Genomic DNA, 12,355 nt, shown 5'->3' on the forward strand with positions numbered 1-12,355 from the left:
GAAATAAGATGATGCTAAAAATGTGAATTGTAACAGATGGGGAAACGTTCTAGATGATCAATAGGGCTCACATTTGCAGGGAGCCAAGTGACCACATGCATGGGATTTGCCTACTTGTGGCCACATGCCAACTCAACGCTTTTGACTTCTCTCAATTTAAGCGAATTGAGAAAATCGAAATGAGTGTAGTAGGCACATGACTGCAAGTTTGCAAACCTTCAGCTTGCATCAATAATGCTGAGAAATCGTGACAGCGTGCACATTGATTATTATACGGCAGTCAGCTGCTCATCTCCGTCACCAACACTTTCAGCTTCCTGGAAGCTGCTGGTATAAATCTTGCCAAATCAGCAGCCTGCAGCTTCCAGAGCAGTTCTTCTAATCATGACTCTCTCTGTTTACACCTGTGTGCTTGTATAAATTCAGATTCAGAATGAGCACTGACAGCTGATTGTGTTATAGTAGAACTTGTGCTGAGCTTTATAGTTCTATTTCTACTAGAGCTTGGCTACTCACCAGCACTGTCACTCATGGAGGAGAGCCCACCCTACCAGAAACCAGGAAGCAAGGAGACTGTAAGGAGCCAGAATTGAGCTGCTCAAGAGACAATTTGAGAATAGCTGTTTAAGCAATAAACAATAAAAAAAGAGTACAGCAGGGATAGGAGAACAGATGTAGATATAAATAGGAAGTTAATTGGAAACTTGCTTAATTTTGATTATTCTCTACTTATGTTTCAACAACAGAATAACCATTTAAAGAGAGTCTTTCACTAGAGAAAATTAAGATAGGTGTTGAATGTCTGATTGCTGGAGGCTCCACCTATGGGGGTCCTTAGCCCCCTATTTCCCCCTGACTGCATTCCGCAGTGAGAAGAAGATGGAATGGCACAATGGTTGATCATGCACCGTGCCGTATCATTCAGTGTCTATGAGACATACAGAAACAAACCAAGTGCTGTACTCTACTGTCCCTGACCTGAATGGAGTGATATCCTGCACGATTTACAGCATCTCCATTCAAATTTGCCTACACTGGAGTTCAGGACTCCCATTTTAGTGAATGGTGGGGTCACACCGGTGGGAACACTGGTCATCAATCATTTCCTAGGTTCAAATCCCACCAAGGACAACATCTGAAATGAGTTTTTAAAAAGGGAATTAGGCACCAGTTGATAAAAATAAGCAATGTTCACTGGTTGACACCTCAGTATGCCTCCTTAGGATCTCTGTAGGGTGGTGTATTCACATAGATAACATCAAGGTAAATAAAAAGAAATTGAAAGAAGTTGAGAACTCATCCAGATCTTTCTTGATGTGCAATTTTTTTCCATGGTAAAACGTGACATCAAATCATATTGAAGAGCGGAGTGCAGGTAGCAGGGGAGCTATGCAGATGAGAGAGCCTGACGGACTACGGCCGTTTCGTATTTGCTTAGCGCTTCTACGGGTCCCGCAGAAATGAGTTTGAATGTTCTCTCCGTTTTTGCATGTGTTTCTACCGGATTCTTTGGTTTCTTCCCCCACTCCAAAGACATACTGATAGGGAATCTAGATTGTGAGCCCCATTGGGGACAGTGATGATGTATGTAAAGCGCTGCGGAATTTGATGGTTCTCTATAAATAAGCACAATAAATAATAAGTTAATTTTTCCCTATCCAGTCAACAGGTAATAAATGTCTACTGTGGGAAAAACCCTTTTAAATTAGTCTCATACTGACATGGAGAGAGACAAAACAGGTTATAGATAATGAATTAGGATTAGTATTTATTTATTGTTTCACATAAATGTTTTGTAGACATTCCCATTACAGGATACTTGGGGATAATGGTTAATTTCCCATATATCCTGGCAATATAGCCCTTGTAATAATTCCTTCCATAGATATGGTAAGACAGGAGCCAATTGATGAATTCAAAACTGCTGCATTAGGAATTAAACATGAGACCCTCACGGCAGGCATCCTCTGTACATGGACACGGGATTGTCACAGGACTATATAAGAGCCGAGACTCTTGTAAAACGTCTGTAGAAACCATTGCACACTAGCAGACTAAATGAGCTGGAAATATGCAGCCCTGAAAATGAAGGCAACATTACACAGCTCACATCACACACATCAAAGCACACTCGATTTCTTAAGTCGAATAACTTCCCATGAAAAGCATCGACAGTGGTTTCCACATGACATGGCTCCGTGCATTAACTCCTCTACATGTACAAGAAGTGCAAGGTATAGATTAGCCTTCAGGGTGGTAACAGGACTGATGGAAGTGAATATAGAAATGTCACATGAAAGTGCTGGGTCTGTAACACCAGGTTCCGGCCTTCAGGATTTACACACTGCTCATGATGGGGTCTGAATTTTTGTCATATTTTAATGCCATTGTCAGATTCAGAATTGCATAATAATAATGTAAACTCAATATATGGGATAGTGCATTAATAGTGAATAGGATCTTGCTGTACTAACCTTAAAGCGGTTTGCCAGGCTCTAGACAAATTTTGTACAGTCTCTCTATGTGATTGTAGATTATTATTATTATTTATTATAGCGCCATTTATTCCATGGCGCTTTACATGTGAGGAGGGGTAAACATAATACATACAAGTACAGCAATCTTAAACAATACAAGTCACGACTGGTACAGGATGAGGACCCTGCCCACGAGGGCTCACAATCTACAACGGGATGGGTGAGGATACAGTAGGCGAGGGTAGAGCTGGTCAGGCAGCGGTTTGGTGGATCGGTGGTTACTGCAAGTTGTAGGCTTGTTGGAAGAGGTAGGTCTTCAAGTTCTTTTTGAAGGTTTCCATGGTAGGCGCGAGTCTGATATGTTGTGATAGAGAGTTCCAGAGTAGAGGGGATGTGCGGGAGAAATCTTGTATGCGATTGTAGATTGCCGACTGTCTCGATATCCCTGTATTCCGAGTATGAGTTGGCAGCCATGTGGCCGCAAGTACACTAACCGCATAGTTGCAATCACGTGCCACCTAGATTCTCATCTGCTTCTCTCAATAGAACTGCACACTGTGACGATTCGGCCACCTGCAGCCATGAAGAGCGACCGACAAAATACAAAGGCCCCAATTCATTATTTCCAGTTCTTTTTGTCACTGTAATTTTTTGCAGTAATTGCCTTTTTTTGCGACAAATGCATTAAAATGTCGTATACAAATCATAAATTTGGTGCAAAGTCAAAAATGGCCTTTTTTCCTGTCTTGAACTGCTTTTGCAACTTTTTGGCCCCCCAAGAATTGCAGAATTGTGGCAAATTGATGGTGTGCTCAAAAATACACCAGGGGAAACTGGAGCGAAATGGCACCAAATTTAGCAACTTTTTAAAAAGTCGCGATTAATGAATTGGGCTAAAACATCTGGAATCACTAAACTCCTCGCACAAAGCGGAAAACAAATGAAAAACAGGCGAACACGTATAAAATAGAATCCAGAAAAGGCGCATTTAGTATAATGAACTGACTGCAAACAAAGGTACAATACTAGACAAAAAACAGGCACAAAGACTGATATTAATAGCCTGGGAACCTTTATGGCTATTGGCCCCTTCCCAGAATATTAACATCAGCTCCTAGCTGTCGACTTTCCCTCAGCTGGTTATGAAAATTACAAGGGACCCCACGCTGGTTTTTTCTTTTAAATTTAATTATTTAAGGCGCACTATACAAACTTAGCTTGTGCTGACTCCAACTCTCAACATTTTTGTCTGGTTGTGCTGATCGCAGAGAGATCAGGTGACGATAAGTGCTTCAGCACACAGCGCCTTGGAATAGCGCTAACTCCACTGATTTTCCCAGGCTCCGGTACATGTCACACTGATGCGGCACACGGACGGCACATGGATGCCACTTGTATGCCACACATACAGTATGTAACACATGGACACGGGTAACATTAGTACTGCTTTTCAAATACTGGTAATATCAGGATGTGTGAACGGGGTCTAAAGCCCCCTTCACACATAGCGAGATCGCTAGCAATATCGCTAAAGCGTCACCAATTTTGTGACGCAACATCAATATCGCTAGCGATCTCGCTACATGTGACACTTACCTGCGACCTGGCTCCCCGCTGGATATCGCTGATCACGCGAGAACGGGATGGTCCATTTTCTCATCGCCGGCTTCCTGCTGGTGCCGACGAGCGACTCATGGACGCGGGTGGAAGACGTCAGCAGAGCTGCGTGTGACAGGTAAGTAACGACCGCCGACCGCTGCTGCATCGCTGGTGAGATCTGCCTGTTTGGCAGCTCACTAGCGACCATTTAGCGATGCACCAGCGATCCTGACCGGGTCATATCATTGTCGGGATCGCTGGTGCATCGCTAAATGTAACGGGACCTTAAGTCCCACTCCTGGCTTTAGCATACAAACACTGATGCAAAAATACTGACATGTGAATGAGGTCTTATGGTGAGATTTGGAAGGCCTGAAGACATTAACCCCTTCTTTACTCTAGCACTATGCAATGACATACATTGAGCTAACTTACACAAAATTGGAAATGTCAGTCTGTGCAGGTGTAAATTACCCACATGAATACAATTGGCAGAATGTGTCTGTATAATAAAAAAGAAAAAATAATGAATAATGAAATAAAATATCATAAGCAAATAAGTAGAGCTGCAATATGATTTTTTTGTCAGTGACTTAAGTTTTTTTGGCTTCCTTTTTCTGTACTTAGAATCTAATAAAAGCCTCTTGGAGCCGTCTTTATACCAGTAGAACAGCCTTTGTTGTGTTCCCTGGTTGTTTCATTTGAATAATTTTTAAAGCAATCCCCTAAAGTCATAAAGAACAGTAGATAAACCCATTAAATATCTTTCAGAAGATAAGAGCACACTTGCCAATCATGGATCATCTTCCAAAAAGAAAAGCTAGTGCTTCTCATAGCTACATAACAAAGGTTTGATTATTTTAACTATAAGTCCAATTTAGATTGTTTTTTTGCTTGAAATTGACTTTTTCTATAATTTTAACATATTTTTATGCTTAGGAGTGGACAACACTAGGACCTCTGTAGACCAATTTTAAAAAACTGATCTGCATTACTATGGAAAACTAAATTTCCACAAGATTTAGTAATGAAATATCTTTTGCTAATTGCCTGGTTTAACATGATCCCAGACAGCAAAGGATGCAGATCTCTTCTGCCTAAAGCCTCATTCAGAAATCACTTTTTCTCATTTCTCGTTTTTCAAGAATAGTGTCTATTACAGTCTAAGGAGCTGTTCACATGTCAATGTACTTCTGAGGGCCGAGGGGTTCCACACAAAATCATAGAGCCAGGGGTGTAACTACCACAGTCTCAGCAGTTGCCACTGCGACCGGGCCCGGGAGGAGTCAGGTGCCCGGCAGGTCAGACCATGATATCTCCCAACTGTGCTGATTCTCACGGGATAGTCCCGTTTTTGACCTCACCCTATGTCCCGCACTGAGCCACCACCCCCCCCATGCACCCCATCCTCTCCCTCCCAGATAGACCCACCGCAGCCCCCCACAGCCTGCAAAGAAGTCCTAGGCTGTTCTGTGGCTGTGCGCACAGGACCTGTGTTGAGGTCACAGGAGGGGAGGAGTCAGGGGGTCACATGATCAGGAGCCTTGTTGTCTGCACGACTCTGCTGTGCTGGTTGTCTTGATGCTGGATGAGGTAAGTTTCTGTGTGGGGTCAGGAGGGGTTTACAGGATGGATGTAACAGAGCTGTGTGTGTACAAGGTGTATAGAGTGAAGATGTGTGTGTGTGGGGTGTGCAGAGTGGAGTCGTGTGTGTACGAGGTGTACAGAGCAGAGCAGTGTGTGTGCGAGGTGTATGGAGCAGAGCCATGTGTGTGTGCGAGGTGTATGGAGCGGAGCCGTGTGTGTACGAGGTGTATGGAGCAGAGCTATGTGTGTACGAGGTGAGTGGAGCCATGTGTGTACAAGGTGAGTGGAGATTGTGTGTGTGTACGAGGTGTGTGGAGCTGTGTGTGTACGAGGTGTGTGGAGCTGTGTGTGTACGAGGTGTGTAGAGCCGTGTGTGTACGAGGTGTACGGAGTTGAGCCGTGTCTGTACAAGATGTACAGAGCAGAGCCGTGTGTGTACGAAGTGTACGGAGCAGAGCTGTGTGTGTATGAGGTGAGTGGAGCCGTGTGTGTACGAGGTGAGTGGAGCCACGTGTGTATGAGGTGTACGGAGCGGAGCCGTGTGTGTATGAGGTGTACGGAGTGGAGCCGTGTGTGTACGAGGTGTACGGAGCGGAGCCGTGTGTGTGCGAGGTGTACGGAGCGCAGCCATGTGTGTACGATGTGAGTGGAGTCGTGTGTGTACGAGGTGTGCAGAGCCGCGTGTGTACAAGGTGGACGGAGAGGAGCCGCCTTTGTACGAGGTGTACGGAGTGAAGATGTGCGTGTATTTTGGCATGGGGGGCCCCATTTGAAAATTCGCACCAAGGCCCATAACTTTGTAGTTACGCCACTGCATAGAGCCATGTTCAATTTTGATGAAAATCTCAGATCAAACTCGCCAATACAAGTCTATGGATCTGTGAAAAAACTGGACATCACTTGGATGTCATCTGAATGATGTCCATCTTTCCCAGGCTGTGTGCGTGGCATCTGATGTGAGAGCATCGGATGTGATATCCTAATGACTTTCGGCTCCAGCTCTGTTGTGAGTGTGAGCCAAGTGTCAGTGCTCTGTGCTCCGATCCTCTCGCATGAGAGAATCGCAGCACAGGTGCAGAGGAGACGTAGAAAGTAATTTCTCCATTTCCTCCATTGCCAGCGTCTGCGGAATAGACTTGTATGGGTACATGTGATTCGATTCTCACAGCAACTCGCAGAATTCTACATTTCTTCTCTCATGTCGAATCTGCATGAAAAAATAATCGCAGATGTGCTCTGCCCCATAGAGTAACACTGGTCCGAAAGCAATCAGATTATTTATCAGATTGCACTCGTCCAGTTTATTCACTGGTGATATTAGAAGCTTGATAAACCTCCATCATTTTGTTTTTATCCAAAGAAAACTGATGACACTGGCTAAAGTGTGATGGTAAAATCTGTCACTCTGACAAAACTTTGATAGTTGAAACTGATACTCTGACGATAAAAACTAACAGTCTATCCAAACTCTGACACTTTTAAACTCTGATGGTTAAAACTGACACTATAACTCTGAGGGTAAAAACTGACACTCTGACAAATCTCTGATGGTAAAAACTGACACTCTGACCAAACTCTCAGGGTAAAAACTGACACATTTAAACTCTGATTGTAAAATCTGACACTCGACTAAACTGGTAAGCCACTGATCAAAAACACTGATGGAAATCTGACCTTTGTTTTGCATATGAGAAAGATCCCTGATGTTTGAGTGAGCCCTTATATTGGTAGATATTGCTTTTCCCAGACATTTTGGAGACTTCTATTAACCTTACCTGATTGTCTAATGTAGCAATAAGTATGAAGTATAGAGGTGCTAAGAATTGCTCTGTCAGTCATAGTTGTAGGGACAGAGTAAGTAGATGGCACTGTTATTGGAGTACTATGAGTAGTTTTGTTATGGATGTTCTCTGGTTGCTACTATTTAGGAGGAACAAGGGCTGGTTCTACTATTGGTGTATTATAGTTGTCACTTTTATAAGTGTGCTGTGACTGACATTGATATTTTATAGTTAAAAGACAAGAAAACTTTTAAATGTGGTCACCATACTGTATTTAGAAGATCCTTAAGAAAAAGATCTTGTAGGCATCTTTAGGAACTCTTTAAAAGTTAAGTTCAATAGCCAGTAGGCCAATATGAGGAGCACTATTGTACACAACACAGGATAAAACTGTTCTACACAATTGTGCACAATACAGGATGAATGTATTTTAGAGTGGCAAAAACTGTAGCAAATTGATTACAATTACATAAATTTGGCATTTTAGACACTTTTTATTATGCCACCTTATGGCTAGTGTACCTAACACCAATAGTATGCTTGACATTGGGGCACGCTGTTAACAAGTCTAGTGCATTTAACTTGGGTACACGGGCAAATAAACGTCCAGATAAGCATTCATCATAATTTCTTGTTGGCATTATATCTCCTGGTGTAAGCAAGAGATATCCAGAGAGTGAACATTCATATTAAAGGGAATCTGTCACCTATTTTTCTCCTATCAGCTGCGGCCACCGCCATCAGGGGCTTATCTACAGCATTCTGTAAGGCTGTAGATAAGCCCCTGATGTACCCTGAAAGAGAAGAAAAAGGAGTTAGATTATACTCACCCAGGGGGCGTTCCAGGTTCGGTTCAGGTCCGGAGGGAGTCGTGGTCCGGTCAGGCGCCTCCCATATTGCAGCGATGATGTCCTCTTCATTCCTTCCTGTCGCGGCTCCGTAGCAGGTGCACTACTCTGTCCTTTTGAGGGCAGAGCAGAGTACTGCAGTGTGCAGGCGCTTGACCTCTTCCGGGAGGCGCTGGACCGGACCATGACTCCCTCCGGACCTGAACCGGACCCGGAACGCCCCTGGGTGAGTATAATCTAACTCCTTTTTCTTCTCTTTCACGGTACATCAGGGGCTTATCTGCAGCATTACCGAATGCTGTAAATAAGCCCCTGATGGCTGTGGCCGCAGAAAAATAGGGTGACGGATTCCCTTTAACAACACAGTATGGATCAGTCCATATAAAATTGTCTTAAATGAGCACCGACCAACTTGTTAGGCCGGGGTCACACTTGCAACTGGAAAGTGAGAAACTCGCACAAGTCTCTCGCATCTGTACCCGGCTCTGCCGCCAGCACTCTGAACCAGGGTGTGTGGCTGCATGTATTTCTATGCAGCAGAGCGCTCCAGTCCCGAGTGCCGGCAGCAGTGTCGGGTATTGATGTGAGAGACTCGCGTGAGTTTGCAAGTGTGACCCCGGCCTTATAGTGTTGATCAGCTCTCGCCAGAAGCATTTAATGGGTTTTCCACACTTTCTTGGCACAATTTACAACTGAATTCTATTGCAATTTGCTTAGTAAATCTATTGTAAACTTTATTATCAAAGAAGATGATATTTTTGTCTAAAAATCTAATGGGACAAGTTGTCTCCATTTTTTACATTGGAAATCCTGTCCAACCACTTACAATGAAATTAGATAATTGGGATTAATCTTGTTGAAACTGACAGAAGGTATTTGGGAGAACACTGAACACAAATCTTTCCTATAATTAATTGCCATTGATCATTACTGAGAATCATTTTCTGCTAAACTTTTAAATCTACTTAATTCTGATAAATTCCTTTGAACATATCACAAAAAAAGTTTGTTTTTTTTATAAAATATTGTGCTGACAAGTTTTGATGAAACAATAAGCTCACAGCTGAGAATCAATTACAGCACTTTTTAATCTGCGGCTAGAATTTTTGATTACTATGGCAGAACAATAATAGCTGTATTAAATTTCCTGGCAATAGTTTGTGCCTAAAATCTGGCTTTTTTTCTGCATGATGAACCTTGTGTTGGGGAAATAATACCGTCTTAATTCACCCATTACTGGGTTTGAATGAATTATTTTCTAACATTTGTAACAAGTGAAGATTATTTTTCAGCTACAAAACATTCTGAAAATACTTTTAATGTCCCTATGATAAGAGAGTGCACAAGTTATTTTACTTTTGCGGATGACTACTTTTATTTGTATTATATTGGATATGGTGGAGGTTTTAAAGTCAGTGTAGTTTCTAAGCATGAAAAAGCTGAAGGCTGGGGCTACATGGCGACTTTGGCCGATACATAGGTGTTGCTGCTACATCGCAGAGCAATAGCCATGAATCTGGTCGCATTGTGACGCTGAGGGTTCTGTGACTGCAACAAGCAAGTTGCAACATACTACGATGCGGTTAGTCTTCTTGCGACTTGTATGTCGCAGTCACAGTACCCTCAGGGCCACAATGTGACCCCAATCACTTGTTTTGCACTGCATTGTAGCATTGTAGGAGCATATTTAGCTTAGTAAATTATTATTATTATTTATTTATATAGCGCCATTAATTCCATGATGCTGTACGTGAGAAGGGGGGTTACATACAAAGTTATAGATACCGTTAACAGTAAACAAATTTACAATGACAGACTGGTGCAGAGGGGAGAGGACCCTGTCTTTGTGGACTTACATTCTACGGGATAGTGGGGAAGAGACAGAAGGTCAGCAGCTTTGGTGGTGGTGAGGCGGCAGCTCAGGCGGTGGTGAGGCGGCAGAATGGTTATTGCAGGCTGTAAGCTTTCCTGAAAAGATGGGTTTTCAGGTTCCGTTTGAAGGATCCGAGGGTGGTGAATAATCGGACGTGTTGAGGCATGGAATTCCAGAGGATAGGGGATGTTCGGGAGAAATCTTGGAGGTGGTTGTGTGAGGAACGAATAAGTGTGGAGGAGAGTAGGAGGTCGTGGGAGGATCGAAGATTACGTGAGGGAAGATATTGGGAGATTAGTTCAGAGATATAGGGAGAGGAAAGGTTATGGATGGCTTTGTAGGTCAGTGTTAGTAGTTTGAACTGGATTCATTGGGGAATTGGGAGCCAATGGAGAGATTTGCAGAGGGGAGAGACACGGGAGTAGCGTGGAGAGAGGTGGATTAGTCGGGCAGCAGAATTGAGGACAGACTAGAGAGGTGCAAGAGTGTTAGCAGGGAGGCCACAGAGGAGAGTGTTGCAGTAGTCAAGGCGGGAGATGATGAGGGCATGTACAAGAGTTTTAGTAGATTGAGGGCTGAGGAAGGGACGGATTCTGGAAATATTTTTGAGTTGGAGGCGACAGGAGGTGGCAAGAGTTTGGACATGTGGTTTGAAAGACAGGGCAGAGTCGAGAGTTACTCCAAGGCAGCGGATTTCAGGTGCGGGAGAGAGCGTAATGCCGTTTACCATAATAAATCGGGTAGGGAAGATACGTGAGATGGAGGAAAGATAATGAGTTCAGTTTTGTCTACATTAAGTTTTAGGAAGCGAGAGGTGAAAAAGGAGGATATGGCTGATAGACACTTCGGGATTCTGGACAGCAGAGAGGTGACATCTGGGCCAGAGAGGTAGATCTGAGTGTCATCTGCATACAGGTGGTACTGGAAGCCATGGGACTGTATGAGTTGTCCTAGGCCAAGAGTATAGATGGAAAAAAAAGTAGGGGTCCCAGGACAGAGCCTTGGGGTCTCCAACAAAGAGGGGGCGGGATGAGGAGGTAGTGTGGGAAATGCTGAATGTGCGGTCAGAAAGGTATGAGGAAATCCAGGACAGGGCAAGGTCTTTGATGCCAAGGGAAGAAAGAATCTGTAGCAGTAGGCAGTTGTCAACTGTGTCAAAGGCAGAGGACAGGTCGAGAAGGAGGAGGATGGAGAACTGTCTGTTAGCGTTGGCTGTAAGTCATTAGTAATTTTGGTCAGGGCAGTTTCAGTGGAGTGGTGGGGACGAAAGCGAGATTGCAAGATGTCAAGGATGTCACGCCGTGCTCACCTGGGGGCGGGACCTCGGTCCCGACGTCATCTCTTCCGGAGCTGCGGTCACTCCGGGGGTCCCGTAGGGTGCGCACGCGCAGCTCTCGTCCCCGGGCCTCCTCCTACATGTCACGTTTGCGCTTGCGCGCTCCTGTCAGTGCTGTATAGGGCTCGGTCCTCTCTATGGTAATGGAGGACCTGACCCAGAACCTGTAGTGGTCATGTGCTTTCTGGCTAGGTCCTGACCCGGAACCAGTAGTAGTCATGTGCTATATCAGACGACCTCCCCCTAGGGGAGGTGCCTGATTATTGTTGTGCTCCTGGCTTGGTCTGCCGTGTCCCTGCCTGGCTGTGCGCTGTACTCAGGTCCTCTGCCTTGCACTCTGCTTTGTACTTGGTTGTGCCTCCGGGCACACGCTCTGACCCTGTGTTCTGTCTCATACTCTGTTGTGCCTCCTGGCACATGCTCTGACACTGTACTCTGTCTCATACTCGGTTGTGCCTCCTGGCACACGCTCTTACCCTGTACTCTGTCTTATACTCAGTCGTGCCTCCTGGCACACACTCTGATTCCGTGCTCTGTCTTATACTCAGTTGTGCCTCCGGGCACACACTCTGATCCTGTACTCAGTCTCTTACTCTGTTACACCTCCTGGCACACCTGCTGCCTGACTCAGTGCTCTGACGTGCTCCTTGCACGCTTCCTGCTTCACTCACACCCGGACGAACGAAGTCTCTGTATACCACGTGTTCCCGTGTCCACACTTTACACGTTCCTGCAGACACTCTCACCCACTCGTGTCTCCTGTGAGCCGGCCGCCTGGTGCCAGCAGTCGTGGTGCCTCACCCCCTGGGGCTTGCCCCTGACACTCCCTGTATAGGGGGTGGTCTTCACTAGGT

At 44.7% G+C, this 12,355-nt stretch overlaps 1 protein-coding gene across 1 annotated transcript in view; it reads left to right on the plus strand.

Moving 5' to 3' along the window:
* The window catches only part of NCKAP1L (NCK associated protein 1 like), a 310,666-nt gene that overhangs the window by 222,681 nt on the left and 75,630 nt on the right, over window positions 1–12,355 (plus strand). The gene's annotated exons all lie outside the window — the stretch shown is intronic.

Source organism: Dendrobates tinctorius, unplaced genomic scaffold (assembly GCF_039654945.1).
Source record: "Dendrobates tinctorius isolate UK_male_01 unplaced genomic scaffold, ASM3965494v1 ptg000319l, whole genome shotgun sequence".
In the NCBI taxonomy this organism is placed as follows: Eukaryota; Metazoa; Chordata; class Amphibia; order Anura; family Dendrobatidae; genus Dendrobates; species Dendrobates tinctorius.